This window comes from Phasianus colchicus, chromosome 1 (genome assembly GCF_987193195.1).
Source record: "Phasianus colchicus chromosome 1, bPhaCol1.hap1.1, whole genome shotgun sequence".
NCBI lineage: Eukaryota > Metazoa > Chordata > Aves > Galliformes > Phasianidae > Phasianus > Phasianus colchicus.
In genome coordinates this window covers 34,977,033-34,995,644 of record NC_143436.1, presented here as the reverse complement: position 1 = coordinate 34,995,644, position 18,612 = coordinate 34,977,033, and the positions used below count along the sequence as shown (strand labels likewise).

The window sequence follows — 18,612 nt, the reverse complement described above, 5'->3', positions numbered from 1 at the left end:
CATATACAGCATCTCAAACACTATTTGCAGGCTACTTCTACAGAGGATGTTTTCAATTACTTGGCTTTTTTTTTCTTGCTTCCTTACCCTCTATGTCTCTTCCAACTGTTATTTGGTCTCCATAAAAATATTTCTGTTGTGGTTGTAATTTGGGCATGAGACACGTAAGCGTATACCCAGTCTGCACATATAAGTTAATGGCACAGATTCTCTCATTACATACTGTTTATATGCAGCTTTTACCACTTTCCAGTCAGAAGAGACTTCTACTTTTCCGTTGTATGAGAGCTCAATTTAGTCATCTAATCAGCTTGATCAGTTCAGGCCAAGTTCATTCAATTCCATCTATATTTGAGTAATAGGGGATTCAGGATTTTCCTTCTGAAGTTTTCTGTCTAATCACACAGCTATTCAACTTAAAAAAAAAAAATTATATATAGAATATAGAATTCAATATATCTAATGCTTTTTTTGTGACAGAAGAGTTAGGGAAGCTCCAGGACACTGCTCCAAAAACATGCAGCAGACCTACTCGTTAGCAAACACAGCTGATTTGATGGCGTTCCTGTGTTTTGTTTTATTTTGTTGCTGGATCCACTACAAATAAAAGGCACTGGCAGCTCAGCCAGCAACAAGTGAGAAGGGGCTTCCTCTCCTGCCGTAGCGTTCCTGGCTGCTTGAGCATGAACAGAAAGCATGGACAGATGCCAACTGGCAGAAATAGTAGAAATAGCAGTGTGTGATTCTAATACAAGCAGCAAAAAGACCAAGCACACAATCTCTCTCCCTCTCTCTCTCTCTCTCTTTCCCCCCCCCCATTGACTAAGGTTCCTTTTGGCAAACAGCAGCAGGCTTTTGCATGCTTATTTCCTTCTGATAGGTTTAATTATGTAGCCCTGCAAGGTAATACTGTACAGTCTGTGGCAGTGTTGATGTGCGAGTGTAGTAAATAGAGGGCAAAAGAACTGATCAGCTGTTAAGCAGTCAGAGATACTCTCCTCCTTGGCTTTCTAATTAAATTCCACATGAATGGGCTTAGCTGGAGGACACCTCAGACCAATTCACATACGCTGCGGGAACGCATGGGAAAGGGTGTGCACCTACAGGGAAGGAAAATGTGTAAACAGCAGTGACTCAGTAATCCCAGCACATTCATGAAAGGCAGGTTCACTGGGATTAATATGCTTCCTTCATCAACAGATCTTCATTAACAACTGCAGCAAGCATGCGTATGAGTTTCAGCATGTAGAGTACAGCAGTGGGTGGACTGAATTCTTTAGCAGTTTTCTTCCTTTCTCTTCAGAACATTGACTGATCTAGACCAAGACTAATCTTTCTACCACTCTACAGTGAGTATGAGGACTTGCAGGGGGCTCTTCTCATAAATTATAACAATGATGGTTGTCATCATTTTGCTTCTTAACTGAACGATTGCTTCATAATCTGCTAAGGATTCCTCTCCCATCTCCCACTCAACCAACATTCACACTATGTCCAGCCAAAGCATGACATTTAATCCAGGGATTTCACAGAACAAGAATATATAAAATCATTCCCTAATAATAGGTGGCTTTTCCACAAGAAATGAGCTCATTTGATAAAAATCACAATTGTTATTTCTTTCTAAATGCACTGGTACTACTGGCAGTTATTTTGCTGCAGAAGGGATTGAGCAGAAAGGATGGAGCAAGATGTTTTACATTGGGCAATGACAACAGATACAGACTGTTTAGGAAGATGTGCTCTTCTAGTAAATTTGGTGGCAGCATGCTGGGAGCCCATTAAGATATTGGAGGTTACACCAAGGGCTTATTCTCAGCATAAGGTGTTCAACATTTTCAAGAATTCCAAATGCATTACAAATGTAAGAGGGAAGGCAAGAGAAGTCGAGCACACATGTATCTCCCCTTCACAAACAGATTACACAGGACAAGACAGGTTCTGTCCTTACCAGGACAGAACAGATGTTGATTTATCCCTGCATTCTTTTTCTGTAAGCAGACACCTAGAGAGGGCATACAGAGAAAGAATATAGTGTGTAATCCCCTGCTACTCTCCAAGCCTTTGGCTATTCCCCACCTAAAATAATAGCACCTAATGTCTTATAGCAAGGAGTTCCTCTGACCTACAACCTGCAGTGCTAAGGACCATCTTTCTTTGTTAGTTTACTATTGATTTTAGTTGATTCCACTCACTCTTGACTTTGGAAAGGTAGTCAACAGTCAGTTCCTACCACATCTCCATACCTCTCATGATTTTATAAGCTCTCCTAAATTGCCTCTTTCCCAGGCTGAAGAATCTCAGCCTAGTCATTCTTCAGAGAGTAATCATTCATATGACACTCTTCATGATCATCCTTTAACCTTCTTGTTAGGTTAGCATTCAAGGTATTGACAAACACATTAGCATATGGGCTCTACCTTTCTTTCAACCTCCAAGCAACACTTTTGGTGGGAAATTCAGTACAAAGGGAATCTAATGAAATGAAACGGTCCTCTATAGCACCTAAAATAGTACTGTATTAATAAGAATGTTCCTCTGAAAGACAAGTCAAATTTAAACACACAGTTCTGCAAGGTACCCCTAGTGATAGTGGAAAACAGTTCAAAGAAGATTGAATAGATCTCGCTACAGACAGAAACTTCATGCTTTTTGTCTGGCAAGCTAAGGGAACAGGTTGGAGAAGAAGGCTCAGGGCGTAGTGAGAGAGAGGAGAATGGTGTATTTTGTTTGTTTGTAGCTTGAGTGATTTGGAAGTGTTTTCCTGTGGGAGTGACTATCTCTATCTTAGTGATCTAAAATCAGTGTCAAAGGTTTGTGAACTAGTTACAGAATGAGCAATGGCACCTCCCATCGTTAGCTGTCTGCATTTATAACCACTTGCATACTTTTGGTCAACCACTGTAAAATAAACAGTCCTTCCCAAATGTTTTTGTTTTCTTTGACAGTGCAGCAATAATTCACTTGGTATGCTGCAGAATATAGCAGCACTTAAAAATTGTTGTAAAGCTGCCTTTATATGATTTATGTTTGAGTTGTTTTCAAGCAAAAAGATGCCAGACCTACAAAAGCATTTAAAATTAGAAGATGTATCATGTGAGCTTGTACGTGATACAGAGTGAGCCCACGTAGAAGCGACTGTTCTATATAATTTTCATTTTGCAGGGGAGATCTGATCATTTGCCTGTTTCTCTAAAAAAAATGACTCAATGCAACAGCCAGATTAACTTCTGCAATTACGAAAATCTAATCGAGATGACCAGAATGAGTCTCTTTCAGTATGAACTCTTAGGACCAGTGTTTACTACGCTGTATTGCCAGAAAAGCAATACACTCATAAATGGACACTGTGGCTTATCAGAAGAAATATTTTTCAGATGGAACTTTAGATGGCTACAAATGCAATCTGTACTTCAGACCAGTATAGAAACCTGTGAAAACTATTTTAGTGTTTGTCATCCTGCACTGCAAAGGAACAAGTCTATTTGACCGCTGATTTTTGTGCTAAGGCAGCATCACTGTGTTTATCTCTCTCATTTTCTTTATGAAAAAAACGCACAAAGATCCTAAACTCTGCTGTATGGCGTGGAGGAATATACTGTATGTGAAGTTTGCTATTGAAGGCTCAGAGGTTATCAGTTTGGCCATCACACCTGCAGTCCTGATAAACAGCTGGAGATCCAGAGAGGCCTGGCCCAGCTCATTGCTTCTCCAGCAGAGAGCAGTGATACACTGTCAATGAGCTCAGCCCTGGAAAGCAGAGCAGCTTCCAAGCACAAGCAAAGGAGAAGCTCAAAGCTGGCAAGCTTGTCAATGTGAATGTCTGGAGCTGGACTTGGAGAAACAGATAATAAGCTAAGGTCACCTAAAAAGAAAGCTATTAAAAATTCCTTTAAAAGCAGCGCCTGAGCCAGCAGCCCTCACTTCAGGAGGATTATTCATGTGAGTAAGAGCTCTGACATCAGATCCTTGCAGCATTTCGCACTATAAGCCAAGGAGCGCAGGGGGCATTTATGCTACAAACTCCACCTGCCTCCAGAATACCTTCTGATACTCTCTGGCAGCTTTTGCTGAAGATGCTTTCACTTGTTCAAATGATACCAAGGGGAAGACATCCCACTGCCAAGAGCACCGTCTACCTCATAAACTCTGTTTGATGGCACAGTCACTGCAAATTTGACTAATTCAAGTTGTGAGCAAGACAAGATTTACAGGCAGAAGGAATCTTTCACTAGACCAACCAATACTGACTGAAAAAAAAACCTGACAAGCTTGTCTCAAATTCTACCCTGCATCAAAGATGCTTCACATACTACAAAGACAGGCTTACACATATTCACCTGCACATCCACACACGGCCACTTCAGCTTTTCACATCTTATATGCATTTTATCCTTGTATGCAGTCTCAATTGCCACTTCTAGTAGTAACAAAGCCAAAATAGAAACCCATCTTAAGCAATGAAAGTTACAGAGTGCTAACTCATAGATTTCAAGGTTGATGTGTAAGCAACAGATGGCCAATAGCCTTATCTGTCCCAGCCACTAGGAAGTGATGTTCCCTAGAAGAAAGAATTCCCAAGTGGAAGGCTTTTCCATCTGGATGTTTTACTTTCCATCTAAAGATACCAAAATATTTCACAAAGTAGAAGACCAGAATTATCATTCCTGTTTTACACATAATGAAAAGTGAAGCACAGAAAGGGAACTGTCTGGACTGAGGTGCCTAAGCCAGGCAAAGAAGTTGGCAGGACCCCAGCTGTCTCCCTTTTGTTGAAGTCTGTCTGGCTATCGGCAGGGCCAGGGAATTCAGGTAGCTTGTGTCCTCCGCTGCAGTGACTCAGAGAGGTGCTGGTCACTGGTTCCATGGAAGGGATAAGACACAAGAAAGCTTGTTTTTATTCTTCCCACTCTCCTACTTGGTAGCCCCAAGATATTTCTACAGTAAAACTTCTCTGTAAAACTGCTGAAGCAACTGAAATGTGTAAGAATTCCACCAAGAAAGTATTTCATAGAAGTAAATGTGAGCTTCTGCTCTTTTCCTCCCTCATTTCACCATACTCTGCCTGATGCAGTCCTATGCCTTTTTGTCTCAAGTATGCGTGTGGGCACAATTCCTTTTTTACTCAAATAACCACATATTCTTTCTGCATCTTGTGGGCGCATGACCCTGCAGGACAAAGCATGAATGAAAACACAGCCTGGTCATGTACAGTGGTCTCCCCATCGGGAAACAACACCAACGAAAAGGAAACCATTGCATTCTCATCAGCCTGAGCTGCGCTGCTGGTGGTGTGTTCTATCTATGAATCATGACACTAAATAGTCTTGTAGACATCATGTAGACTGTAACTAGATCAGTAGCGTAAATGATAAAAAAAATAATAATCATGAAAGCAAAAAATGAGTGGCTTCTTCTTTTTTTTTTTTTTTTTTCAGATCATACCCTCACCTGATGCTCCACCCTCACAGCCAGCATTCCCTGTTTCTGTTTGAATTTAGCAATAATACAAGCCTACCTATTTGTCACTGGCATCTTGAAGTTTAAGTCTGGCATTGCATAGAAAGGTAAAGACCTACCTATTATTTTGTTTCTGAAGTTATAAGAAGATGAGATTTTATTTAAAGGACAGCCTCTGTTAATGCTTTCAGATATCTTCTCAACTAGAGAAACTGAGGAGGTCACAATCTCCTTTCCCCAAGTGCCTGGAAGGCATAAAAAGAGCAAAATGCTCCTCTGAGCAGATGGTTGACTTTCAGAATCTCACAGCAAAAATTCTATTACTTTGTGTAGTCCATGGTTCATCAATACCAGGATGGCTCAAACTGGCACATCTTTGTGAGCCTCCAGCACCTGTTGTGTTCTGCGATTTCAGGAGGAACAGGAAAACACTTTTTTTTTTCAAAATGTAAATGAAATACAGAGAAAAAAAACAAATACTGGAGTTTTGATCCCCACAGTAGCAAAGATACAATGTCTGTAACCATGTTTGCTAGGAACCATGGTCATGAACAACGCAATGCTCTTGATACCCGTTATCCAATCCATGTTCTAAGTGTGGTCCATAAAGCAGCTGAGTTTTGGGCTGCCTTCCCACAGAAGTCAAGGACACGGCAGAAGAAGGATCGGTGCAGCACCTCTCCCAGAAGGCAGGCATGGAACAAGGTGGTTTTCAGGGGACTGGCTCAAACCCAACTACACCCTGCATCTCCCATCCCTCTGGATGATTGCCATCTTCTGCTACTACATGATTTCCTTCAGAGCAATCGTGTCCTGCCAGATAGAAGCATCTATCTCTGTTTCTCTCCTTCCTACCATGTCCTTGGGCTCACCAGCAAGCAGCAGCAAAGCAAGTGGCAACCAGCACACCTCCAGCCCAGGCTCCTCAGCTATTGAAAACTGTGGGCTGCTGTGCCTGCTGAAAGGCTTGGGAAAGTGCAGTCCTGCTGTTTCATGTCAACATTCCTCCCCCTCTGCCTTTCCCAAGGTCTCAGGCAGAAAATCCCTTTTTGTTCTTATCAGTTCAAACAAGAACAATGAATTCCTCAGGCCCGCAAGAATGTGACAAGGTGCCAACAAAGCCAACCAGGAAGGTGATGTATGGTCTATAGGCTGCAGCTCGAATAAATCACTTCACAAACCAGTGCTGCAAGGAACGAATTCAAACAGCTTAGAGCCTCCCGTTCTAGCTCTGCCCTTCAGATTTTCACCTGCCAAGTATCCTGAATAAAAGCACTATGTGTGATGTTAAAACGTTGCATGCCCTTTGCTTTTGTTAATAGGAATAACTGTGCAGCATGTAATTAAATCAGTATTACAGTGGTGTGCCTGCACAGCTTTGGTGAAGGCAGTTGCAGTTTAAACCCCTACATTTGAGAGTTTACAACTGGATGTAAAACTGGCTCGTTGAGCAGAACTTGGCGCTCACAGCTGTCAGACAGGGAGCAAATGATTTTTACCATATTTCAAAAATAATTGGTTTGGCTCTTTTAAAATGATACTAATGTTTTAAAAAAAATGAGGTAACTATGTCTGGATGCTGTTTAGTATATATCTTCCATTTCTACAGAGAAACGCTGGCAGGCAATAGATCTCCTGCTCAGCTAGTCTGATTAGGAAAATAAGAGTAATGACCCACATATTCAGTCACAAAAAGGCATATATAAGCATGGCCTATATAAATAAAAGTACATGCTCCGCATATGCAAGGATTTGCATGTCTCACCCTCTGTTTGGACAATATGCCTCCTAGGCAGAATTCATATGATGCTTGATGCTGCATATATCAGAAGAACAATTACTTCATTCAAAATTAGACCAGTGATTGGTATAATCACTGTATAGTCACAGTTCCTGGAAGTGTTTAAGAAATGTGTTGATGTGGTATTAGAGACATGGTTTAGTGGGCAATACTGGTGATAGGTGGATGGTTGGACAAGGTGATCTAAGAGATCTTTTTCAAATGTAATGATTCCGTGATTCTATTCTATGTTTCTAAGCCTGTGACAAACAGGCATTCCTGGGTATGCCGTATTTGCAAGCCGGTAAGAAAGACAGTAAGAAGGAAGAATTAACAAACCTGACTATTGAGCTTGATGTTTTTCAGATCACTTTTTTGCTGCTATTGGTGTTAGCAACCAGTAATGCACCAGCAAACGTGTTGCAGAAAATAGAAAAAAGCAGTAACATCTCTGTAAAGAGAAATGTTACTATGGCTCTCTAGTACATTTTTCCTAATAAATGAGGATAGACAGAGTTGCGTTTGTGTGATGCCCCTAACCCTACAGGCTACCTCTCAGAACAGCTTCAGCTGCAGCAGACCTTGGTGCTCCATCTCCAATGGGTGGACTTGCACAACTATGAAGAAGCAGTTTTCTTTAACTGTGCACAGATGCATTAAAAAAAAAAAAATGCTGCCCTAAATACATATTTTATACAACATACCAAAACAGTCAGGTAAGTAATTTCTATATTGGGTTGAAATGGCCTATTTGGAATTGCTGTGGTCTGTTGTGCAGCCTGCTGGGAATGTAGTATGGGTCACAAAAGCCCTCCTGAGCAATTTCTGTGTAAGATTACTCTAGCTGAATAGGAAAGACTCTCTTCCAATACTCACCAGGCCACCCCCGCTCCCTGGAGGAGTCCTTGCAGGCACAAAGCTGTGCCTGGAAATACTTCTGTGTGTGAGTGCCCTGCTTATAACAGTCAAAGCAACCATTCCTGGCAGGGAGCAAGCAGTTAGGATTACAGCCTTCCTCAGTTGGGGGTCGCACAGAGACAGCAGGCAGTGCTCCGGACAGCACACTGCATTTCCAAAGAGCTCTTTCTTCAGTTTGACACTGAAATGCAGCATTCCTGGTGAGTGAGGTGTGGCAACAACAGAGGTGAGATGTGGCATGGAGCCCAGGCTCTCGCTTAGACATTGCAATGGGGCTGAGCTTTGGGTCACCTCGGTGGGACAGGGGAGAGGCAGTGAGAGGGAGGGGAAGGGAAGCTGGGTGTCTGGAAGCAGCAGGGCAGTGATGGACACCAGAGAAGAAAGGAGACAGCAGTACTGATGGGCAGGGAAACAGCTGGAGCCACTTCCTTGAAAGATGCACGCACTAAGCTCCAGAACGTGTCTGGTGATACTTGGTGACTTCCTTTAAATCTCAAGCCAAATGAAGACATAAAGACATTAAGACACATCACCCTTAAACTATTTTTAAAGGAAAAGCTCAACCCCCTGAAGACAAATGTAAAAGCCACTTCTCTTTCAAGTCACTCATGATTCTTGGCTAATGTCATGAAGCTTGGTGAACACGTTCTCCTAGAAAAAACTTCTGTGTGACTACAGATTTATATACAGAAGGCACTGAGGAACTTTCAAACTCACATGCACAGTTTTCATATGAAAGAGCTTTTGATGTTAGAGAAGAAATGACAACTAACTCCAAGGAACAGGAACTACTTTCACATTAGCCTTACACATTTACAACTGAAGTTAATAATAAGGTGCTGACTGTCTCCATCTGCTCTATGGCCTGCTGACCTAGCTAAATAGAAATTACAAAATTATAAAGCACTTTCAAATAAAATACACAATTTCATTGTGCTCATAATTCACTTTCACCTTTTAATTGTACTATACTAAATTATGGATACACATACATGAAGACAAAAAGGCATAAAAATTCTACATTGCCTCCATTCTTCTATTATATCACTTTTTTATATCAAGCTTGAAGAACACCAAGGGAATTTTTGCTAACACAGACAGTATGTTAATCCATTTCACCTCAACAGCACAAGGTCTTAGCACAAATTACAAGCAGAAATGATCTTCGGCATCCTCTTATTCTCACTTCATAAAACAAACAAGTGAACACGTAGTTTGGCACAAAGCCCTCAGCTCAAGAAAGGCCCCAAATGACATAAGAGCAGATGTCACCAGCTGGGGCTGAGTTATAGTAAATATCCCCTCACATTGAGCATTCCGTCCTGTCCTGTGCCTACCACAGCCATACTGTGTGCAGTATCTTGTTCAAATGAATATGTATTTGCACAAATGCAGACTTTTACTACAAACAAATGATGCAGGATGATTAATAATCAATTTCCACTTCTAAAGTAGTGTCAAAATAAGTCATCCACCTAACAGAATTATAACTCAAAAGTAACATTTAATGAAATCCTCTGTGCAGTTTATCATGTACTAATTTTGTGATGTCTGCAAAAGGAGAAACTCATTTTTTATGTGATCTAAATAAGCACTTTCAGTGGAGCAAGAGGATGACCCACCACTACTTGTTGCCCATTTGAATTCACCATGCACCTCACTGAGAAGGGCAATGCCCCGACCCTGGGAGCTCTAAGACTTCACAGAAGTCTTATTCCCAAATAGCTGAGGCAGATCTACAAAGGTCTTCATAAACAAAACAAGTGATACAATACAGTAAATTCTCCACTCTACGTTTCAGTAGTGACTTGTTTGTTCCCTTATTAATATCATGTTATCAATAAAATATCTGCCATCACTATTCAGATCGCAAACACTGTATTTTCAGTTACCTCCTTCCAAAAACATCAGAACAGGCATTCTGGGTAGGCTGTGAAGCCCAGCAGTCTTTCTGAGACAGCCATCAATGAGGAACACTTATGGAAGAGAGTATGAATACAACAAGCAGATAATGACCCTTCCCATAACACTGCCACAGTGTGCAACGATTTATGGCTCTGAGACATCCTGCACCTAAGCACCAAAGCTCCCTACTTTTCCTACTTTCTTTGAATCTGTGTAATCAATCTTTGAATTCATGTAAAAACTTTCAGTTTCTTTAGAACACTGTAAAAGCGGTTTTCAAAATGTACTGTGGGAAAAAGCATCTTCTGTTTCCATCAGATCTACCAGCCACTGACTTCACCAAATGACTCCCAGTTCCGCTATATGAAGTATGACAGTGAACATTTCTGCACCCTAAGATTTTAAACACCCTGTGAACACACCCTTCCCACTCATCTTCCCTCCTGGCTGAAGAGTTCTGTTCTGTTTGATTCTCTACCTGAAACTCCTTCAACAGCCTTGATCATCCGTTTTGCTCTCCCATGTCTTTTTCAGTTCTACTGTCTTTGCAATTCCCCACACTCACCACATTTGCTAGCAGAGGCGAGTCTTCAAGATGGCTAAGGAATGTTCAGTGGATTCTAGAGAAGAGAAGATTCTTCTGATTGTCTTTAGACTGCATGGTGGCTGAGTGTGGTGTGTCAGGTTTTTAGGTCAGAGATGTGGCCTGAGCATGCCACAGCTCCCTTCTGTGCTGCACCTTCTGCTTTCCTTTTCACAGACAGGTGTGTGTGATTTGGGGAAGGAAAAGTAGGAAGCTGGTATGCTCCCTAGTCTTGCTTGGACACGGATCTGGAGCATCTGGAGCATGCACATCTGGAGCAAGGAGCCTGCAAACACTCTCAAGACTAATAATTCATATGTAACCTCCTTACTCTCATAAAGCTGCAACTGGCCTAGTTGCTTAGGTAAATAACAATTCCTGTTGCTTTGAGGGTGGAGCAACATGTGTAGTCATATGACTTTGTCCTTTGCAACTCAGTGCAGACTGGCCGTGCTTTCCTGGTAATGGCACAAACCCAGGCATCCTAAAAATCCTGTGTGCCCTTCAGCTGACACCTCTAAGAAGAGGTTATCTCAGCTTTCCAGCATCACTCTGCCCCAAAGACAGGTGATGAATGATGAGGCAGTGGCCACGAATACCATGATAGCTCATCTCCTTTGTCCCTTTCCCCATTTTCTGACCACCAGCCTCTCCTGCAACTGTAAAGCACAGAGCGCATGCTGGGAATACCTGCAATAGCAGAGCAATGCCTGGATCTCTGCAGTGAAGCCTCCATCCTCACAAGCGAAGCATCAGCTTGCTCTCTCCTCAGGAGAGACCTCTTACCAGATCTACAGAGATTAACTAGAAACAAAAATACAGCCTGTGGCTGTTTCACCAAGCTACCAGCGCTTCCAAGACTCACGCTAAGCATGCAAAGTACATATTCTTCAAGATTTATTTTTGTTTACAGTTTGTTTGTTTTTTGAACTAAGCTGCTTAAGTTTCCATTAAGGAATCCCATGCTGCCTCTGCAGGCACAGCTCAACTGGCTTTGCAGCAACCCACCTTTGCCCTGAGCGACAACATTCCCGTTGTTTGGGAAACCCAGGGCCCATCAAATGGCAAACATGGCCTTCCTCCTGCTCCTCCAGCCAGGGAGACAGAGCTCAAAGGAGCTAGTTTCTCTCCTGACAGTGTCTAAAGTGGTAATACATCACTTTCCTGCTGAAAAGAGAAGCATTGTGGTTGTATATTTGCTGCAGAGAGCCCTGGATAGATTTGTACATGCAGTAGATTCTCACAACCACTTTAACACCTCTTGTTCTCCACATAGTTAAAAAAATTGGGAAATTATACCATCACTGACCTACATTATCATGACAGTGTCAGGCACAGCATTATTTGCCAGCACTTTAAGGCTTGAGTTAACCTGACCATAAACAGATTTTTACAAATATGTAACTGGTCTTCCATCTTCAGTTGGAAGCTCTATAAAATGTAAATCTACTGCACTTTAACATGTGCACAATTTTAGCCATTGCTTTTTAAAGGCTTTGTGCTTCTGATACCATATCTAATGTAGGAGGGAGAACAATTCTGTAGGGAATCAGATGGGCAGATCTCAATGCTGTTCCTGATTGTGCCAAAGACTTTTTTTTTCTTTTTAAAAGAGAAAGAGCAGTGTGGCGAGCATATTACTTTCTTGCTCTGTTATATTCATTATGTCTTGCCTCATGATATTAGGATGAATTTCAGTGAACCCAAAGGTTACCCCTGCCACAATTCTACCTGAAAGTCAGTATGACCGCAGTACTTCTCATCTAACAAATGCACTTCATTATGTATCGCTAACCCTAAAAGTTTACAAATGTTTGGATATTAATATGAAAAGCTTTTTATCCTCAAATCTTACCTGTAACATTCTAAGGGCTATTCTCTTTCATAAATACACAGGGATGGGTATATATACATAAAATAACTGAAGGAGAGATGCAGATGTGCTACTGTGGATGGTAATTACTCAGAAGTTGTATATTTCTACTACTGTAGTCTTATCTTATTTGAACTCTGCCTCTACTTGTTCAAGATTCAACACCTCTACACGTTCTCCAATGGCTTAGCAATTCCAGTATGTTTGAAAGTAACAGGCTGTTGCTCAGAACTGTTTCAGTCCTGCCTCATCTGTGCTTCACATTCAATATGCTGTGGGATATTTTATTTCCTCTTTCATTTGGACACGATTTTGACTTTTTGAAGACTATATAAAATTGTCTCTCTACTTCTTTCTTTAATTATGGATTCTTTTTGTAACCATTGAAAAGTCTTTCTGGTAGCTAGTGTATTATCTACTATATGTACTTAAGAAGATGTCTGTAGGCAGTCTTTCTCCTGACTAAAAAGTCTCCTCACTCCGCTGACTCTTAATTTGCTTTTAACCAATATCTGCAGTGATACACTGTTCCCCGTTATGAGGTACAATTGTGAAGGAAATATAATGAAGTAGAACACAGATGACTCAGAAGGATGCACAGTATGACGATTACCATATGGAATTAGAAAGTAAACACTATGTATTTTTGTACAGCATAAGACAAGGTTCCCCAGAGGCCTCTAAAGCTCTCTTGGATTTGGAATCATGCGTTCAAGTACAGATCTGAAGACTAGCAACTGAATATTTGCCATGTTTTAAATGCTCGTTGACCAACTAAGTCAAACAAGTTTATGATATCAATTTCAGCTCCTCATGAATATTATTCCTGAGTTCAAGTATGTATTTCTGAGGATTTCAGAGAAAAGATGCTGGGGTCTATATTTAAAACTTCCCTTTAAGAGCTTTAGGCAAACTGTTGGAACAATGGGGCCAAACTGTAACTCTTCTGGCTGTGATGAAATTTTTACTTGCATGCAGGATACTATTTTCAGAGGCCATTTATCCAAGACCTTTATTTAATTCTTTTGTTTCATGAAGTTTTTTATATTTTGCACACGTTGCTTTTGTCAGTACTTCTAATCACTGGGTTAGGTCAGTGCTTATCCAGATTAATCAAATATTTTTATCATCATCCACCTAATAGAACAGGTGGCAATAACGATTTTGTACAAAAAACCAATTTAGAATCACTGGGCTTTTTGCTGTTCTTGAGAGGGCCTGACCTCATTAATTCTTTGGTTGGAATTTTGCTTCCAGAAATACCTGTGAGGATTATTTCATAGGTTCATTTTCTTGTTCTTAGATGTCTAATTGCCTAATTTGTAGATGTGATCAGGTAGTTAGTGCTCTAAGTACTATAAATGGCACCCACAATTATTTCCTGAAGCAAATTTGCAGGCATAAAAACGTAGGACATTTTTCAAAAAACAGACCAGAAACGTGTTTTTAATTGTAGATAAAAGCATCCCCAGAAGCAGTAAAATACAGCTAGAGGTGTCATGCCCAAGTAGCAAAGGCTGGTTTTATAACAGTAAGATATTGGCTATATTTAGTGAAGCTGTAAATGTCATGTGGTGACAAATACTACATCATGCTTGGATTTTTGAAATTATTATTAATTATTATGAACTGATTGTCAGATATGAAAAAGAGTTGGGCAAAGGAAGCTAAGGTCTGTTTGTCTATGTGTACCTTATTGCACAGTGTCTCTTAAGTACCCCTCAAAAGAGGGGTGGCCAGCAGGGACAGGGAGGTGATTGTTCCCCTCTACCCTGCTCTTGTGAGGCCCCATCTGGAATACTGCATCCAGGTCTGGAGCCCCCAGTACAAGAAAGACAGGGAGCTGTTGGAGAGGGTCCAGAGGAGGGCCACGAAGATGATCAGGGGACTGGAGCACCTCCCCTATGAGGACAGGCTGAAAGAGCTGGGCTTGTTCAGCCTGGAGAAAAGAAGGCTGCGGGGTGACCTCATTGCAGCCTTTCAGTACCTAAAGGGAGCCTACAAACAGGAGGGGAATCAACTCTTTGAAAGGGTGAGTGACAGCAGGACAAGGGGAAATGGTTTTAAGCTGAGGGAAGGGAGATTTAGGTTGGACATCAGGGGGAAATTCTTTACAGAGAGAGTGGTGAGGTACTGGAACAGGCTGCCCAGAGAGGTTGTGGATGCCCCATCCCTGGAGGTGTTCAAGGCCAGATTGGATGGGGCCCTGGGCAGCCTGGTCTAGCATTAGGTGGGAAGGTTAGTGGCCCTGTGTGTGGCAGGGGGGTTGGAGATTCATGATCCTTGAGGTCCCTTCCAACCCTGGCAATTCTGTGATTCTGTGATTCTGTGAAGTATACACCTGTGTGCATGTGCAATAAAATTAAATGAAGACTTTCCTTCTTCCTTTCTTTCTTCTAACTACATAAGGCATGAAGCTATCTGGTACAGATACTACTCTGAGATAATCTTTCAATTTCTGGCAGTTCCTATGGCATCACCCTCATGCCTTTTTCTTCTACTGATGAAAAAATAAAAGGCAAATGGCATCAAGACATATAAAGCATATAAAATAAGCATATAAATAAGAAGCATATAAAATTTCAGCCATCTGTAATAAAAACCTAAGGCATGGTTATGGGAACTGACCAGTGATCCTGTCGGCAGCACCTTTGACAACTCTGGTAGTTCTCAGCATCGCTGCTGTCAGTTTTCTTTTGGTTTAGTCCACTCACTGGTGAGTACAGCAGCATGCTGTAATCCTCCATTAGCACAGAACATGTTAATTCAGTGAAGCTATTGCAGCTTGCAACAACTAAGAAATCTCGTGCAAACCCTTCTCTAACTCTACTCACTTTCAACTTAGCTTCTATCTAGAGAGCTCAGCCCCCTTGTTTAAGAGTGGGTTCCCACAACACAGACTTCCAGATTTTTAGAAAACTTCAGCCTCTGTCTGTAAAATCTTTCCATGGGAATAAAAATCCACAACAGATGAAAGGTATTCTGCCTGTTTTTGCCTTGGATATTAATGAAGGAAAATTACTAAATCAACACTCTTCAGCACAGATGCAAAGCCTTCTTTAATTCCCATTTCTTTAACTGAAAGTCTCAGCTGTGGAATGCTGGAACTGGGATACTGAAAAACTGACTCAACATAAAGCACTTAATTGTCATTAGATGTAAAAGTGAAAGGTATCTCTACTATACTTCCTGTCCTGGAACTTTAAATGGAACCTATGGCACGAGCAGGCGGAGAGCCTGGATGTGAAAATACAGATACAATTTTCTTTCCAGAAAGACTCTGAAGAGTAACTTACTAATCAAATGAAGTCAGAAACTCACAGAACACCAGATATGGTCAAAGAATGTCAGATTTTTAGGAGCTGCTGATTAGTTACAGAGACCTGAGCTTGCTTACAATTGCTGGTTATCTGGTACCCATTAGGGTTAAACGTGTTATAAGGAATCACTCTGGCTATACCAAAAGGGCATGGCAACAAAATGAAACAGGAAAACGGGACTGGGACTCTTGAGTTCGTTTAGTTCACCAGATAGCTGGTGTTCTCATTGGCACTATGAAGGAACAGTAGCATGCTGAAGCGTTGAGTAACTAAGACCGGAATGTGATCTAAATCTTCCTTGAGTGATACTGGTGTGCAGAGTTTGCTCGGTGACGATACTTGAACCAGTTCTGTGTTATTTCCTTTTCCCCTTAACGATGAACACTAATAGCAGAAATATTCTGTTTCATTTCTGTTATATAAGAATCCTCCTACACCACCGTTTTAGTCACAGGACAGGTCAGTGGGCAAAATATGCTCATTAGTATTTCCTTTGCTGAAGAAACACTTGCCAAATTGCAAAGGCAAGTGTTCCTCATTTGCCTTTTAGTCGGAGTGGTTTGGAGCCTTTGGCAGCAAGCCACAACCAGCAGAGCAGAGTGGGACACTTGTGCTGCCCGCATCGAGCTCATGGTCAGACTGAGCTTTGTGCTCAGGACTGCTCCGTATGGCTTCCCAAATGAATAACATCTTAAACAGCAGAGAGTTCCACTGGTTCTCCATTTAAATATCTAAGTATTAACTCACAGTTTCAGACACTCTTAAGGTCTCCTCTGGAGTTTTGTCCTTTTTATTCCATTCACACTCCTCTTTACTCCGTCCCTTTGAGTTCCCTCTCACTCAGCTTCTTCAATGTCACTGAGCCACAAATTCTGACCAGTCTTTTCAGAGCATTTAGTCCACTGACTGCAAGCAAGCAAGCCCACTTACTTGTTTTCTAATACATTTTTTATAATGCAATGTAATCTCTTGCCTTTTCTTGCCCTCTGGCTTTGCTCCACTTTTCCCTTCTTTTATGTTGCACAACAGACTGTGGTCTATCTTTCTTTCCATTTTGCTCTTTGTGTCTGTTTCTTCCTTCCCTTCCTTTTCATCCACTTGTATTTTTTCTCTTTTTTTTTTTTTTCCCTGTGACACCTCCTCTGCACAACCCCTGCATTTTCTTTTTTCCTCTTTCTCACAATATACTTCTGCCACCAAACTCTCCGTTTTCATCCCAGCCTCTGCAGCTTTCTTACTCTGACTCTTACTCTGACAAGAAAGACATCGTGGCCCTGGAACATGTCCAAAGAAGGGCAATGGAGCTGGTGAGAGGTCTGGAGCACAAGTTATATAGGGTGTGGCTAAGGGAACTGGGATTTAGTCTGGAGAAGAACAGGTCCAGGGAAGACCTTATCGCTTTCTACAATGACCAGGAAGGAGGTTGTAGTGAGGTTGAAGTTGGCCTCTTCTCCCCAGTAACAGCAATAGAACAAGAAGTAATGGCCTTCATTTTGCATCAAAGAAGATGCAGGTTGGATGTTAGGAAAAAAATTTCTTCTTAGAATGAATGGTGACAGGCTGTCCAGGGAGGTGGTGGAGTCACCATCCTTGAAGGTGTTCAAGAAGTGTGGAGATGTGACAATGAGGGACATGGTTTAGTTGATACGGTAGCAAGGGGTTGACTCTTGGACTAGATGATCTTTTTCAAACTTAATGATTCTATGATTCTCAACCAGACTTCTCCAATCTCTCTCAAAAGACCCAGAGTCAAAATAAGGAGCAGAACAAAGAAGCTAGGTGCTGGGAAAACCTTTTAAAAATGTGAAGGTAATGCAGCCAGGAACAGGACTCACACAAAGAGGAGGCTTTAGCAGGGAAGAGGATCGAGTGTTTACTGTGAAAACTACTGCTGAACTAGCTGAGGAAGGTGGAATTTCACTGCTAAGAAGAAACCAAGTCCATGGACTTTAACAGAGCATTAAGAAAAGACATCACCAGCTTCTCACATGGCTTTTCTCCCTGTAAACCTTAGAAGAAAGTGAAGCAGGGAAATGCATGTGGATATTCATTTTGCCCACATGTTTGTAAGCCAGAGCATCTTACATTGCCTTGCATTTAGCTCTTAAATGTCTGTTTGCTTTCAAAAAACATATGTCTCTGAGCGTGAAGCAGCACATCCTGCTGCTTTCAGGCCTGGCCCTTTGGGATGATGACAGGAACCTGAGAAAGAGTCCAGAGGATCAGCAGCTGAAGATGCCATCCAGCTTCACATCTGTGAAACTAACAGTTATAACAGTGGGAGAGACCCAGGCAGTACTTAAGAAATATGGCTGCAGACACCCTTCTAGAACAAGAAGGCCTGGGAGTGCTTGTCCTGGGACACTGGCAGGCTTCTGGGTGAGCAAAACCCACCAGAGGAGCAGTAGGCTGTGGGGAAATCAAACAGAAGAGAGTCCAGAGGGGTGACTGCTGACCCCCCTGGCTCAGGAGTAGGTCCCAGCAGACAGAGTGGGGCCGGTCTCCAGCCCGACTGCTCTCCGGTAGCTCTGCTGCAGTGACTCAGAGCAGTGCAAGTTCCAGCAGGACTCTCAGAGGTATGTGCCAGGTAACGAGACATTGCACTCTTTGGAAATATTCCTGATGCTCAGTCTAAATTTTCCTTTGGTCAGTTTTTCCAATTATATCCACTTTATCACAGAATCACAGAATGGCCAGGGTTGGAAGGGACCTCATGAATCTCCAAACCCTCTGCCACAGGCAGGGCCACCAACCTTCCAATTTAATACTAGAC

At 41.8% G+C, this 18,612-nt stretch overlaps 1 protein-coding gene across 4 annotated transcripts in view; it reads right to left on the bottom strand.

Annotated features, from left to right (window-relative positions):
• Positions 1-18,612, bottom strand: part of HMGA2 (high mobility group AT-hook 2) — a 104,348-nt gene that overhangs the window by 53,967 nt on the left and 31,769 nt on the right. The window lies entirely within an intron of this gene.